General features: G+C 43.7%; 3 non-coding genes across 3 annotated transcripts; all 3 read right to left on the bottom strand.

The window, feature by feature from the left end:
* Nucleotides 1–296: 296 nt before the first annotated feature.
* On the bottom strand, nt 297–378 carry Trnal-aag (transfer RNA leucine (anticodon AAG)). Its single transcript has one exon. It is a non-coding gene; the product is annotated as a tRNA-Leu (tRNA).
* Nucleotides 379–2486: 2108 nt separating this feature from the next.
* Trnal-uag (transfer RNA leucine (anticodon UAG)) lies at nt 2487–2568 on the bottom strand. Its single transcript has one exon. It is a non-coding gene; the product is annotated as a tRNA-Leu (tRNA).
* A 5311-nt stretch (nt 2569–7879) lies between these two features.
* Nucleotides 7880–7961, bottom strand: Trnal-aag (transfer RNA leucine (anticodon AAG)). Its single transcript has one exon. It is a non-coding gene; the product is annotated as a tRNA-Leu (tRNA).
* Nucleotides 7962–15182: the final 7221 nt, after the last annotated feature.

Here is a 15182-nt window from a genome sequence, read left to right as displayed (position 1 = left end):
GTCGGCGGTTTTTATTTCGCCAAAAAATAAACGGCCGGAGTGCTCCATCATGCACGGGTAACATGGTGGCTACGCCTACAATGTACAGGGTGCACAATTACAATGACAAGGCATTCGCTATCAATGGTGAAAGCTTTCGCCGTAATAACCCCTTCAATGTGGGTTACCCCAGTCTGTGCCTGTCGAATCAAAATAGTGATACCGGAAATTAGTACTCAACAAACATCCAGTAGCACACGTCGCAGTTACCTCGCAAAATATAAGCAGCGAATTATACTAAAAAGAAAAAAAATATCTGGCAGCGGTGGGATTCGAACCCACGCCCCCGAAGAGACTGGTGCCTTAAACCAGCGCCTTAGACCGCTCGGCCACGCTACCGACAATTTCCGTCGACAATCGATTCGCGGTCACCCGCCATCCGCGCTCAACCTGTTTCATCTTTCGCGGTAGCCCGACACAGCGTCGACACGTTTCCCGCGTATGCAATTACGTCTGATGTTCTTCCGGTCTGTGGGTATATCACCAGGTGTAGCGCAAGTCTACCGGATTTATTCGTGAGATTGACTGACCAAATGTGATTCTCTATTACAACAGGGCAATAAGCATAAAGGCAGTGATCCGAAATGAGAATGCCACATATTAAAGCTAGTACCAAAGTCCTTCAATGCTAAAACATTCAACGACTTTGCAAAACTAACGAAAAAACTCATCAAATGGCCGCATAATATATTAACGATTGTGACAGATACACTTAGACCCTTACGGGTGCTGAAAAAGTAGATGTATATACAAATAATGTGACCCTTTATGTACATATACAGCACCAAAATTTAGCTACGGCACCCTGACTACACGGTGCTGTAAGATGATCGGTGTGAACAACAGTGTTAAATGGGGTTGCAAAATATTTCTTACCGATTACGGGCGTAATTTTACCATGACACCCGATTGTTAGGGTGCTAAAACAAAGGGTGCCAATATGTTTGATGAAAGTTGTGCATACAAGTGTGCATTACAGGGACACAACGAGGCAATTTTACGGAAAAAAATAAATGTTCGTGGCCGCGACTGCACATTCCGCACGCAGTTGTGTTTGGGTAAAACAATGTCCTTTCTCCCACAATAACCTATTGTTTAATATATAGGTGTGCGAAATAGAGCTCTAATACAGCCATAGCAAAGCCAGAGCAAAATCCCCCGAGTCTTTTTTTAGTGGCTGTGAACGCGTGGCAGCTCTCCACAACCTCTGCTCGACGACCGATAAGGTATACCCCAGGATTGTTCTGCAGCACAAGCCGAAGCGTGCATCGCCCGAGCGAAGCTATTGTGCTTCAATACCAACGGCGAAGAGAGAAAAAGATAGTAGTAAAACAAATTTACGTTGCAGCTGTTAGTTTCACGCGATGCTCCCGGAGAGCCCTATCTTTGTGAGGACCGTACTGCTACAAATGAAACTAATGCGAAAAACAGGTTGGCCTGACCCGAACAACATTCGCAGTGCGTGTCACTTTTTATTTGGTGCCGATGTATTTCGTCTGCGGGAGGTTGATTAGTTTGCAAGTTTAGATTGTACAAAAGTTATAACCAGCGCCGCTTGTCATGATTCTGCTTTCCTTGCTACGGGTGTGATAGTATGGACATTTTTAACCGTGTGATGGACACGGAAAGTGGGAAGAACTTGTAGGCTTTATTCTCTTGCAAAAAAGCCTTGACAATTAGTTGCTGCAGAAAAGAATAAAATTAGACTAACTGTTCGTACAAGCACATTTCAGGCGCCACGTTTTTACGGGAGCTTCCGTTGGGATTTACGGTTGTGAGTAGCAATTATAAGGAGGAGAGAACAGGAGAAAGAGGAAGAAGAGCAAGAAGGAAATCAAGAAGGCGAAAAACAACAAGGACAAGAGGAAGAACAATAACCAGAAGAAGAAGAACAAAAAGGACAACAACAAGAAGGAGGACAAGATGAACAAGAAGAAGATAAATAACCTAAGCAAGAACAAGAGCAAAACAAGAACAACAAGTACAAGAGCATGAACAAGAAAAAGAAGAAGCAGAAGAGCAACAAGAACAAGAATAACACAACAACGAGAGGAAGAAGAAGAAGCAAAAATTATGGTGAAGGCGATGAGGATAATGATGATGGAAGAACACGTTTCTTGTAATTGGAAGGGCAGTACACTTTTCGCACCTTCAGTGAAAAGTGAACATCTGGGCCATGATGCTTTTTTCGCAAAGAATTGTGCCACGATAATTAAGGCATACATATTCCAATGGTCCAGCGACGACACAACGCTTTCGTTATGTCGAGTTTGACGTTTGAAAGACAATCACAAGGCATAGCTGGAAGAGAGACAGGAAGAAAAGAACGTGCGAGCGTGCACACACCCACCCACCATACTTTTCCAGATGATGGGGTCTGAAATAGATCAACGACAGCTCATGGTAGCCCACCTACAAAATAAAGAACAAAAAGAAAAAAGAAGTTGTGGCAGCGGTGGGATTCGAACCCACGCCCCCGAAGAGACTGGTGCCTAAAACCAGCGCCTTAGACCGCTCGGCCACGCTACCCTCGGCTTACGAGCGCATCTCCGTGTCGCACCGTCCGTACGAACCGGCTGGGGGAGAGAACAGGTAAGGGCGAGACCGTTTACCGGAGAGCGGTAGAATTGCGAATGAGCAATAAAACGACCTTCCCTTCGATGTCGCTCACGGGGATTCAGCGTAAAAGTAGTTCTATCGGCGGACGGAGTAGACCGTCTCAACGCATTGTTTGCATGTGACGTCACCGGCGTCCTTGTCGGGCATCCCTCGGGGCTGTTGGCGTAAACTAAGGGCAGCAGGGAAGATAAGCAACAGCTTTCGCCGCTCTTCAAAACACCCGGAATGACAGCCACTGAGATGTCGACAATAAGCTTGCGTACACATCGGGCCCGCTGAACACGTATTGCGTATCAACTTTTACAGTTATGCAATTTCCCAAGAACCTTTCGATTCATATTGAAAAATTAAGTAACAAACTGAATATTTTCGTTAAAGTGATGACAGAAATGCTGAAATGAGGCATTCACAGAACGCACTACGCACCCACAACACAAACACGGGAAACATACGCGGCGCACACACACACGAAAAAAAAAACGTTAAAATATAGTCACTCGTATATGTTGTTTACTTAACCCTTTCAGCCCTGAATTTTTTCTTTCCATCGTAAAAATCTTTCCCGTGTGTTTTCTTTATTAATTGCACCCTATAACTTAAAAACAAGAAAATGAGCTTGTGATGCAAGTAATTAGCAATTTACAAGCATGACATCTAATTGGGTCATCAGGCCATTAAAACTGAAATTTACAGCAGCAAATATCTTATCAATTTTTTCCTAAATTTTGGAAAGCAGTAAGCCCATAGGCAAGAAATAAGACTGGAAGGGCAAGTATTTTTAGATTTGCAGCCATGCCATCAAACCAGAACTTCAGTCCTTGGGGTCACTCTGCAATGCCTTCCTCTTTCTAGCGTTCAGCCATAGCAAAAAAACGAATAATAATGATACCAATCAAAAACGGCATCCTTGAACTATTTCCTAAAAAGTTAGCTGTTTTGGCTGTGTTCTCAAATTGCCAGAAGTCTTTCGGTTCATGTCCTAAATATAGGATGCCAGTGCCAAAAGGTTTAATAAATCTGCATGTTTTCCTCTTCGGGATATCTATATATAACTATAAAAATTTCTCCGTGTGGCCTGGAAAGCGCGAAAATGCCGTGTCTCTCATTGTGGCAACTTTTTGCTTATTAAAACAAGGCGCCAGTTGCTATACATCACTGGGCTGCACAGTATGGCTTCAAAAATACAAGGAAAGATTAAATTTTAGACTGCGCAAAAAAAAAAACAGAGTAGCTCTGTATTTACTTAGAAATGAACTTCTTGCAGATGATTCCACGAGCAAACGTTTGCATCGTTTATTTAGGGAATAAAAGTTCGCCTGTGAGAAACACCGGGCTTATCGTTGCCCATTTTTTCCACCTTATATTCCTGTTATTTTTGTTGCAGCGACACCAGTGAAGAAACAACACAAATCGTATCGTGAGAACTTGGGGGTAAAAACTTTTTGACTTCAAAGTGCTCGATCGCGCCAACTTGCAACGCGCCCGCCTTTGCAGTACTGCAATGACAATTGTCGGAACGTTTGTTGTAAAAAAAATTTTTGATTGACAATTTTGTGCGATGCACCAGATGTCACTATCAACTTGGAGCTCTCTCACCTTGCAGCATTGCAATGAGAAATGTTGCATCATTCGTTGCGAAATTTTTTTGCAAAATTTTGTACGATCTCGCACTACCAACAATATTGACGTTTCCCGTAGGTTTCTTAAGTTTCCCGTGGCAGTTTCTGGAACTTTTTATAGCTTTAGAACAATATGTACATCCAACTTTCTTGCGGCCTAATACTGTTTGTAAGGGTGACATTGATCACACAGATAAACGTGCATTTCAATGAACCAACTATTAATGATTTGAGGAATGCTTGACAGAGTGGCAAGAAGTCACGTACGCGCAAAATTGTGACGTACCGTTGTAATGTATACGTTCACTCTACCGTAATAGGCTAGGAAAAAAACTGTGATTTCAAAGTGTTCTGTCGTGACCACCTTGCAGTAAGGCAACAAAAACTATTCCATTATTTGTTGTACAATTTTGTTCCAAATTTATGTGCTATCCCAAAGATGTTCCGATCAGTATCTCGTAAGTTTTCTTTAGTTAAGTGCCCCAATTTCTAAAACTGTTTATTTTAGTCTGGCCCAGCCCTGTTTGTAACAATCGTAATTATGCCCCATATAAACTTGATTCGCGGTCAATGTACCAGCTATAAAGCCCACTTGAGGGCACGAGAAATGCTTGGAAACATGAGCGTGCAGTTTTGACGAACCGTTATAATGGGCATGTGGTTAATCCCACTCACTAACGCTGAAAGTTCGATTAACGTACGGTCACCGGTTTCGAAAATTCAGGAACATTTCCTCTTTGAATTTTGTGCCGTGCAAGAGCAATCACGTTCGTCAATACTGACAGAAAAACGAAATGCGTATTCACAAATGTATACACAGTGTGCGAAATAGGTCCGTTCATTATGCACTCGAGCAGATGTTCCAAAGCCGAAAATACTTTACGAGCCGATCATGAGGTCACGTTCAGACTTTAGCCAAGTACAAACCTCATCATGGACTGATTCCCGCCTCATATATCTTAACGCCAAATCGTTATAAGACTGAGCAGCATCATTTCGTAGCCAACGAGAAAATTCCGGGCTCTTGGCAGTTAAGCCTACTAATTCACTCCACTATTACTACACTGCAAATGGTTTACACCCTTAAGACGAGCTTTCCCAGTATATAGCTAACACCTTTACTCCCCGGCAAAAACACCAGAAAACACCCTTTTAGAGTGTTTTTGTCATTTATAACATCCTTTCTAAGCCGTAATCCCTAGTTCGTTTCGGGTTAGAAAGAATGTTATGAATGACAAGGCCCTGCTTAAAGGGTGCTTTTTTGTATTTTGCTAAGGTGTAATGATGTTAGTTATAGACAAGTAAAATTCATCTTAAGGGTGCAAATCATTCTGCGGTACACTTGCGTGGTGGACAACGGGCTGCCACACTGCAAAATGAATTCCACCCTCAATGGTAATTTTCACGGTTTATAGCTAACACACTTACATCCCAGAAAAAAACAAGAAACCACCTATTTAGAGGGAACTATAATTTAACACGTTTACACCTTAGCAAGAACACTGGTAAAAACCCTTTAAAGGGTGCTTTGTCATTTATAACAAGCTTTAAAGGGCTGTTTTTTGTGTTTTTGCCAGTGTGTAAGGGAGCTACAGACAGAGAAAATTACGCTTAAGGTTATTATTGTATGTGTAGGAAGGTGTAGGTAGTGCCGCAATTCACGCCTTATTTTGTCACCCCCCTCGTCCTGCAATTCTAATGGACCATCAGTTTCCGCTCTCAGGGCACGCAGCTCTATCGGAGCTCGCTTGTACAACTTTCGGAACAGCATTCGTTGCTCAAGCTTACAAAGAGTAACAAGTGTCTATTTACTAAATAAATCATGTGCTACTCAACCGAGTGTCAATTATATGACCTGCAAACAAAGTTACGCTGTGTATAGTTCACCGCCTATTCATACACGATTTCGAAACTGAACCCCGGCTCTAAAATAAAACAAAAATAAATGTATGATGGCAGAGATGTTGGATGTAGTTGATTGTGCGTGTAACAGAAAACATATACCTTGCTTAATAGACTTAATAGTAAGCCATAAATGCTTACTACTCGCAGAAGTATGCGAAGAAGAACGCCACAGGGAGCACGATAATGGTGCTCGCCTCGAATGTGTACCTGCACCCATACACAAAGAATGAGCGCGCTCTTTCTGATCTTCACTTGATTGATTGATTGATTGATTGATTGATTGATTGATTGATTGATTGATTGATTGATTGATTGATTGATTGATTGATTGATTGATTGATTGATTGATTGATTGATTGATTGATTGTAATTTTCACTTTATATCGTGGGGATGACGTGTGTCGTCGCACCAAAGAACCTGATCTTGTTATACTACAATTCAAATTTTTGCGCTGCTCTTAGCTGAAGGCGGAAATTAAATTTTGCCGGTCACGGGCGGTAGCTGTCGTAAGTTATATTCCCCCCTCTGCATTTCCTTCACCAGGATTATAGTCTTCTTTCAGTTATTTACGAAGCCTTCAAGCTTGCTTCTCCTTTCTTTAATTCCTCCCCCCTCCATTTGATTCTTTACAACTTGACGGCACGGCAACTGGGCACAGTAGCTAATTCATCCCAGCATCACGAATCCCACCTTAACAAAATGTCGAGAAGATAACCGATTTTTGTGACGTGTCGGGATGTTAGTTTTTGAGATGATTTTGTTTAAACCGGTCACGTCCGTAACGCATTTCGAACATTTAGTTCAGCACTTTATGCTCCTTTGCAGCACATCTGCTCGCCACTACCACTGTATGCATTCAACATGCATTTTCGGGAGGGGCTGGGTGTTTCTGTGCAGTAATCCGGGTAGGGAGAGAGAGAGAGAGAGAGAGATGTGCTTTATTGGAAAAGAAAAGAAAGTCAGCTCAGCCGATAACTGCCTCTCGAGTAGGGAGAGAGGGCGTGGTGCCGCAGCAGCCGAGGTGCAGGAGAAGGTGGAAAGAGCGTTGCGTCGGCTCTAGGCTCTGCATTACAGCCGCGGAGAGGAAGAGCTAGCGCAGCAGCAACATCGGACACGCGTGGGAGAGCGAAAGAGTGGTGTTGGACGCGACACAGGTGCTCCCGCCGCCAATCACGTGGACAACGCTAGCCGGCAAGACGCAGCAGTTTCGCGCACTCCTTTAGACTGCCCACCGGTCAATAATGTTTTGTTTCGTGAATGCGTGCTACCGAATACAACGCAAATAATTTCGCTGTGAAATCCGCCACCACACAAATCATCGAGCCCAACATTTTTTTTGTTTTTGCATCTGCGCGCTACCTTACTCAGGGTAGCGCGCAGATGCAAAGGCTACCTTATTCAAGGTATATGGCTGGCACGTTAAAAAGTTGGTGCCTTAAACCAGAGTTTTGGAACGCACGGCAATGCGGCCTACTGTTAAAGGTCGGATCCCGTACGTATTATTGCAGAAAAAGGCGAGCGATGGCTGCACGATATTGTAGACATAACATTTGAGAGGAAATCAGCTCATAGCAAACCTCGGCTGCACGTGCCGCATTAAGCTGTTTTCTTCCAGATAAAGAAAGAGCTATGAACGAGTTTGCAAAACGTCCGTAAAAAAACTAAATTGAAACAGCAAAAATAAAGAAAAAAATTCTGGCAGCGGTGGGATTCGAACCCACGCCCCCGAAGAGACTGGTGCCTTAAACCAGCGCCTTAGACCGCTCGGCCACGCTACCGACAATTCCCCGCCGCCAATCGATTCGCGTCACCCGTTATCCGTGCTCGACCTGTTTCCTCTTTCACGGTCACTCGACTCCAACCCTTGACGTGGCGTCGACACGCATCCCGCGGGCGCCTTTACGTCTGATGCTCTTCCGGAATGCGGGTAGACCATCAGGTGTACTACAAATTCATCGGGTTCATTTTACTCTTTTCTATTTGTATTACGGGGAAAGCTGAAGTTAAGTGTTCCAAAAGAGGACGTTTCGCATACGGTATTGGCGTAGAGCTCCGGTTTAATTCAGCGCGTAAGCGCATGTTTTATTCAGCTAGTAACCCCTACAAGCTACGTGAATGGACGTAGTTTTTTTACTACACCCATTACGTGCCAAATATCCATGACCACAACTTGTACCTGACGCTCTGCTGTTTTTCAAGCGATGGGCGATTTGGAAGACCTCACTCCATAACGCGAGATGCCTCACAAACAGGCACACATGTGAGGGCGTAATGACATCCTAATGTGGCTACAATGTAAGCTGATTTACACCCATTTTGTCTTATATCCCTTATACCCTATAAAATGACAAAGAAAAACACCTTTGGCAAGGGTGTAGTTAAGGAGAAAACACACTTTAGGAGGGTGTATTCTGTTGCTTTTGCTATAGGGTGTAAGGGTGCTATATTTATTTATTTATTTATTTATTTATTTATTTATTTATTTATTTATTTATAAACACCAAAACACCCTTAAAGGGGTTTTCCATTGTTTTTTTTGCTAAGTTGTATGGGTGTTAGTTATAGACAGTCGTCTACACATTTAGGGGTGTAAATGATTTTACAGTGTAGAGAATTAACAAAAGTTTTGCGCACGCGTGCGCATGCGTGAATGCCCCGGGAACTTGCGCGGACATTCTGCGCTCTAACAAATTTCTTACGAAAGGGCTGACAAACATGGGAGCCTGAACAGCGGTTTTATGACGAGGGTACGTATCTGAAAACAGATCGTCGCTGTAAAATGATTTACACCCTTTTGTCTATAACTCCCTTACAGCCTATCAAAAACAAAAAAATCACGATTTGAAGAGGGTGTAACTAACAATAAAACGCCCTTTAAAAGGCTACTTTCTTGCGTTTTCGCTAGGGTAAACGACAACCCAGTCAAAAAACGCAACAGAAATTCGACAGGCTCCTCCAGTAGTGGAATGGGACATTATGTCGCAGGTACATCAGAAATCTCTGTCGTGCGACAGGCAATCTGTAGTTCTGCAAAGAGATTTCTGTCGCGCAACAGACCATCCTGTAGTCCCAACAGAGGTCCCTGTTCTACGGCAGATATTCCTGTTGTGCAACAGACATTTCTGTTGTGCGACAAATTGTTTGTGAGGTTTTCGACTGGGAAAACACCCTCAAAAGGTTTTTTCTTCAGTTTTTTACTAGTGCGTAGGGGTGTTCGTTTTAAACAGTGATTTACATCATTAAGAGTGTAAGCCATTTTACAGTGTACCACGTTTTACCGGTAATACAGCTCTATTAACTAATGCTGATATTTGCTTGTTAAACGATAGTAAACAGTTTGTAAAAAACATGAAAATTGTCGCCTGCTGCAGATTTTGTGCAAAAATGCAGACAGCATCAGAAAATACGCTGTAAAATGATTAAAATTCGTTTTATTTTAAACTAACATTCTTACGCCCTATCAAAAAACATAGAAAGACACCTTTCGAAATGGGGTAATTAATGATAAAACTACCTTTCAAAAGGGTGCAATATGCTTTTGTTGGAGTGTAAGGGTGTTAGTTACACCCAGTGATTTACACCCGAAGGGTGTAAATAATTTTACTGCGTAGCACTGCTATATATACGTATCCCAAAACAAGTCATACCACGCCACGTACGTTTTGCCACAAGAACGGCTGTAATTTTCCCGATTTTAATTGCGTTTCCGAACGATTACTAACAATTAAGGCGTTAAAACTACTATATACGTGACGCCACTTACGCAGGCATTCAGATGGCCATATATGTGGTTCTTGAAAACGTATATAAAACGGGCTCTAAACAATATGTTCTATATCACATCCCAGCAGTTGTGTCCATTCAGGCAAAACAATAATCATACCTGTTTCGCCGAGCTGACCATCATACGCACGCAGGAGCATAGTTATAAAACGAAATGGGTGTATTATCTCCCGATCAGCCACGATCGCCAACAACCGTCCTGCTTCTTCTCCACCTTTTGGGGATGATCGATGCCGTTTCACAAAGCGAAAAACGCACGCTGCCCGGTCGATTTGATGTATCGCGTTTGTATAGCCGCCTATGACAACTGCAGCTATCATGGACTGCGCACAAAGGAATGAGTGAAATCGGCCCACTAGAGCATGTTTTTAGCCCTGTGAGGCGGCCTCCACTCAGTTGGTTTCTTTCGATGGCATCGCGCGAATATCGCGAACCTTTGCCCGTAACTTTGCGCTGATTGAAGATAAACAAAAATGAGTTCTGCTTTAATATTTCGACTAACCCCACTCGGGGTTAGTAGAAATTTAGAGAACTCATTTTAAGTCAAGGCACGTGCATCTGTCACTTTGCGTTATTTGTATTATCGCATGTACCTGTTGTGGCGTAGAGAAGCACGAAATAGTACAAAAATTCCCCGCATTTCCCCGAAGGGAAGAATGTGAAAGTGCGAATCAACGAGTTGAATTTGCGCGGTTCGGTAATGTTCGCGAAAGAGAGATCACACACACACACACAACTACAAAGAAAGAAAGATGCATTTATTCACAGACACCTATTTGTGTTGTCGTTGTACTTGATTGCTAGAGCGGATCTCAGCTTTGAAATTTCGTGTCAGTACTCCTTTAAGCGGGTGCATTAGCCCTTCTCACGCCCGATTCCTGGCCAATCCCCCACGTGGGTATGTGCCATGTCAGCGGCCAGGCAGCGCGCGCCCATCTCCCCCCGTTGCCAAGGAAGACGAGGAGATTCCTGGCCAATCCCCCACGTGGGTATGTGATGCGGACATCGCCGGTGGACGCAGGTTCAGGGTCGCTTAAGAAGTGCATTGCACTTAAAATAAAATTTGAACCCCTCCGCTACCGGGAACCGGGATGCACGCGAAGCTCGCCCAACACTGAGAAACCACGAACCCAATCCCTCGTGGAATCCATGTCTAACAAAAAGCCCAACCTCTGCTGGCTGAACACCCTCAGCGACCCGCCGTTGTCGTTTTGCATGGCATTTCAATTTCCGAAACTCCGGATTAGCTCGCCGAGCGCGCGCACGTTCACGGGTCCGGTCCCGTTGTCGTTCTTTCAGGGCTACCTGCTTTTCAGCGGAGTGGACTAAGCGTGCTGTACCCTTGGCACAGTTTGCCTTGAACTGCAAGAAATTGGGTTAATCTCCCTTTCCCTACTCCGGAAGGAGGGAGTGCATGTGATTAGTTAGGAGTATGGCATGATCCAGCCGCCAGCTGCGGGCAAGGAAGGGTTTACGGCCACCATCTGCGGGCGAGGAGGAAGCGGAGGTTAAGGGAAGGGAGTTTTAGCGAACGACGCCAACAGCACACTGACGGCAACACGAGTCAGCCATTATACAAGCTTCGCGTTAAACAACAACAATTTAAATCTCCCGTAGAAATGCTCACCCCGTACCCACCTTCCGGCAGGGATTTTCTGTGTGACAAACTTATTCAGAAAGTCGCAGCGAGGCGCGAGGACAAATTTCTCTGCAGAGTGTTATCCCAAGAAGAGGCTTATTCCACGCGCGTTCCAAACTATCACAATCGTATTAGAGGCTAAGATTGCGCAATCATTAATGACACGACTTTAGCGAACATGTCTACACCGAAGACATTGCATTGCACTCTGGTCGATTTTCGCTTGTGCGTTGTTAACCTGGGAACACTTGCGGCGAGAGAGAGAGAGAGAGAGAGAGAGAGAGAGAGAGAGAGAGAGAGAGAGAGAGAGAGAGAGAGAGAGAGAGAGAGAGAGAGAGAGAGAGAGAGAGAGAGAGAGAGAAGACTTTATTTAGTGGCCCGATAGAGGAGCGCCCTTGAAGAGATGAAGCAAGCCGAAGCGAGCGTTTAGATCTGCTGACGGCTCCCATGACAAAGGCTTTCCTGATGGTGAGGCACATTCTGAAAAAGAGGGAGAGAAAATCCCGCATGCAAAACTGTTCTTATTTATTTAATTATTGTTTTGAAGTACACTTCTGAGGGTAAAACGCAAGCTCAAATCCTTATGCCCAGTTAAACACATGTGCCTGCTCATTGAGTGCCTCCGGCCGAGCTGAGAACCAAATTCTGCAGGCACACCCTTCTGCTTTCTGTAAACCTGCGCGTGAGCTTTAGCAGACCGCACTGTACACGCTCACTAGACCTTGTTTGTATTCGTTTAGGGGCATTGGATGTATCTGAGTCTAGAGTCTCGTAACGGGCTCGAAACAATAATGTCTGTATGTGCCAATATGTCTGTATGCGCCAAAATGTCTGTGTGCAGTGCATGTGCGCTTCCGAGTGCATCTAGGGGCAATTTGCCACAGGAAATAACCCAAGCTTGTACGTCGTCCCGCTGACCTTTTAATTGCAACACTACTGCAGTTAGTCGTTGCTGTTATTACGAATATAATCAACTTGAAATAACACATTTGATAACGTAAAGCACGACGATAACGACACAAAATGGGGAGATGGGGTTTAAGTTATTTGTGTGTCTTTGTCATGATAGCGCGACTTTTACGTCGCATAGCCGTAATCCAACAAGGTCAACCAAATGTATCTTTCAAGTAATACATTCCTCAGGCTTCGCTTGGCTGAATCTACATCTACGTTATTTGTCAACGAAGGAGGCTCTAATTCACCGCTCGCTGTGGCTCAGTTCTACAGCCATTGGAAGGCCAAAGCTGGCGGGATGAGCTTGTAACTGAATGTCTGTCCGGGTCAAGTGCCTCTGCGTATAGCAAAGAAGAAATAGCCTGCCATCGACGAACAACAATGTTCAGAGCACGGGCACAAGATTTCTGCTGGCCGTCCCTTATTCCGTTCAGAATCGTTTACGGAGAGGGTGCAAGTCGGCAGGAGGGAGCAGGAGACGTAGGAATGAAAGATTCTTAAATGGGTCATGAACACAAAATACAACTGTTTAATTTGAAAGAACCAGATTTCAGGACCTCACTCGGCTCCATTCCAGCCGCGAACGTCGTCTTTTACCGAGAGAAACGCAAGTACAGAAAAAACTTTCGAATTTCGCGCTTCGGTGACGTGTTATGGGAAAAAGTGTCCTCTACTCTGCAATTAAAAGCTCCGACGATAACAGCACCCTAAAAGATGACCTTACACTGTCGCATTATGGTGCAATATTATTTATTTCAGATTTACAGCCAGCCTTTGAAACAAGGCCTTTGGCAGGAGGGGGCAGAACAAATAAAAGAATGCGAAAAAATATGCATGATACATGCACAGATAGGATCAACATCCACAAAGCAACCGCAACAATGAGCGGGAACAAAATAAAACATATGGGATTGCGCAATCAACAAAGTGAACAGCAGGTATTATCAGTATCTACAAACTAAAACAGTCGGCAGTTAGACAACAACGAAAAAAGCAACCCATGTGGTACCAAGCCAGACCTATACTGATAAAATAATTAATAATATACAAGACATGAATGGAAAGAGCAGGAACAATCCTAATTGTACAATGAGGACACTGTAAATAGTAACAGCACCGAGGTGCACCGCAAAAACGAAGCAGAGCTAGAATGTAAGACAAAAAAACACATCAGAGCGACATTATTGTTTCACAATCACATGTCAGTTGCTGTTGTCGCGATACTAGGAAAGCGGAGTGACGAAGAAGATACAAAAAAAAACTACAGATAATCTGACAATGCTTTGGCAAAGGAATTTAGTGTACTGCAATCAATAACATTGGGTGGAAGTCGATTCCATTCGCGCGTTGTTTTCGGAAAAAAGAGTTTTTAAACGTGTCGGTTTTACAGCTGAAATCCTTTATCTTTTTCGTGTCGTGTGATCGCGTCGAGCGCTTACTAACCAGGTCGATAAAATTACTCTTGTCTATTGCCAGCTTATCATGGTAAAGGGAGTACAAAAACTTGAGCCGTTCACGCTGACGTCTCTTTTGCAATGTATCCAGCTCTGATTCAGCCAAGAGCGAAGTTACAGATACTCGCCAGCGATAGGAATTATGAACAAACCTAATGGCTTTCCTTTGAACAAGTTCTAGTTTATCAATATTGTTTTTTGTGTATGGATCCCAGATAACTGATGCATATTCGAGGGAGGGCCTAATGAAAGTTTTGTAAGCTAGTAACTTTATTTCTTTGGTTGATTTTCGCAATGACCTTCGAAGGTATCCAAGTTTACACATGGCTTTACTTAATGTACGAAATGTGTTCATTCCATCTAAGGTCTGAGGTCATAATTAGGCCTAAATATTTGTACCTTTCTACAACGGAAGGAGTGTGATTATCTATGAAATATGCAAAGCTTAGGAGATGCTGTTTACGCGTAATTGGCATGGCTACTGTTTTAGTCTTGTTTACACTCATTTGCCACGTTGAGCACCAAGTTTGTATTTTCGCTAAATAAGAATTCAAAAGAACTTGGTCGCAGGGGCTCTGGACTTCATGATAGAGGATGCAGTCATCTGCGAATAGTCTAATTTTAACTGGTATATCCTGCACTATGTCATTAATGAAAACTAGAAACAAAATAAATAGCTTATGCCCCTTAACTTATCGAAATGCAAACTAATCTCATTCTCGTAAACGCACCATCAGCCACCACACTCACAATATTAATGCTGTTCCCGTATGCCCTGTCACATCATATAAAAAATTGGCCGCGTATCTGCTCCTTTCGTTGCAAATGCCGTCAAAAGACGATAGTCTTTATCGGCTTTTGCGAAGTAAATGCCTCCCTTCGCTTTCCCGCTCACCTGTCGTGTTGTTCCTCTTGTGTCGCGCTCCTCCCAAGGTAAAGACGCCAAAGGGTTGCTTAAATCATTTTAAATTTCCCGCGTTCCACTGCTCCAAACCGGGTGTCTCGATGCGAACGCTGCCGTACGGCGAAGACGCGCGTTAATCGAGGCGCCCTACTTCAACGTTTATAGAACCGCGTTTCCCTACTCCACGTGCGTTGCAAGCAGAACGTGGAACCTATCTAGTGGAACCTTGCGTAACTGTTGCCGGTTGATTTCTTAAAATGGCGCC

This window comes from Haemaphysalis longicornis, unplaced genomic scaffold (genome assembly GCF_048455015.1).
Source record: "Haemaphysalis longicornis isolate Haplotype H1 unplaced genomic scaffold, Haemaphysalis longicornis Haplotype H1 scaffold_7, whole genome shotgun sequence".
NCBI lineage: Eukaryota > Metazoa > Arthropoda > Arachnida > Ixodida > Ixodidae > Haemaphysalis > Haemaphysalis longicornis.
This window is presented reverse-complemented; position numbering and strand designations above follow the sequence as displayed.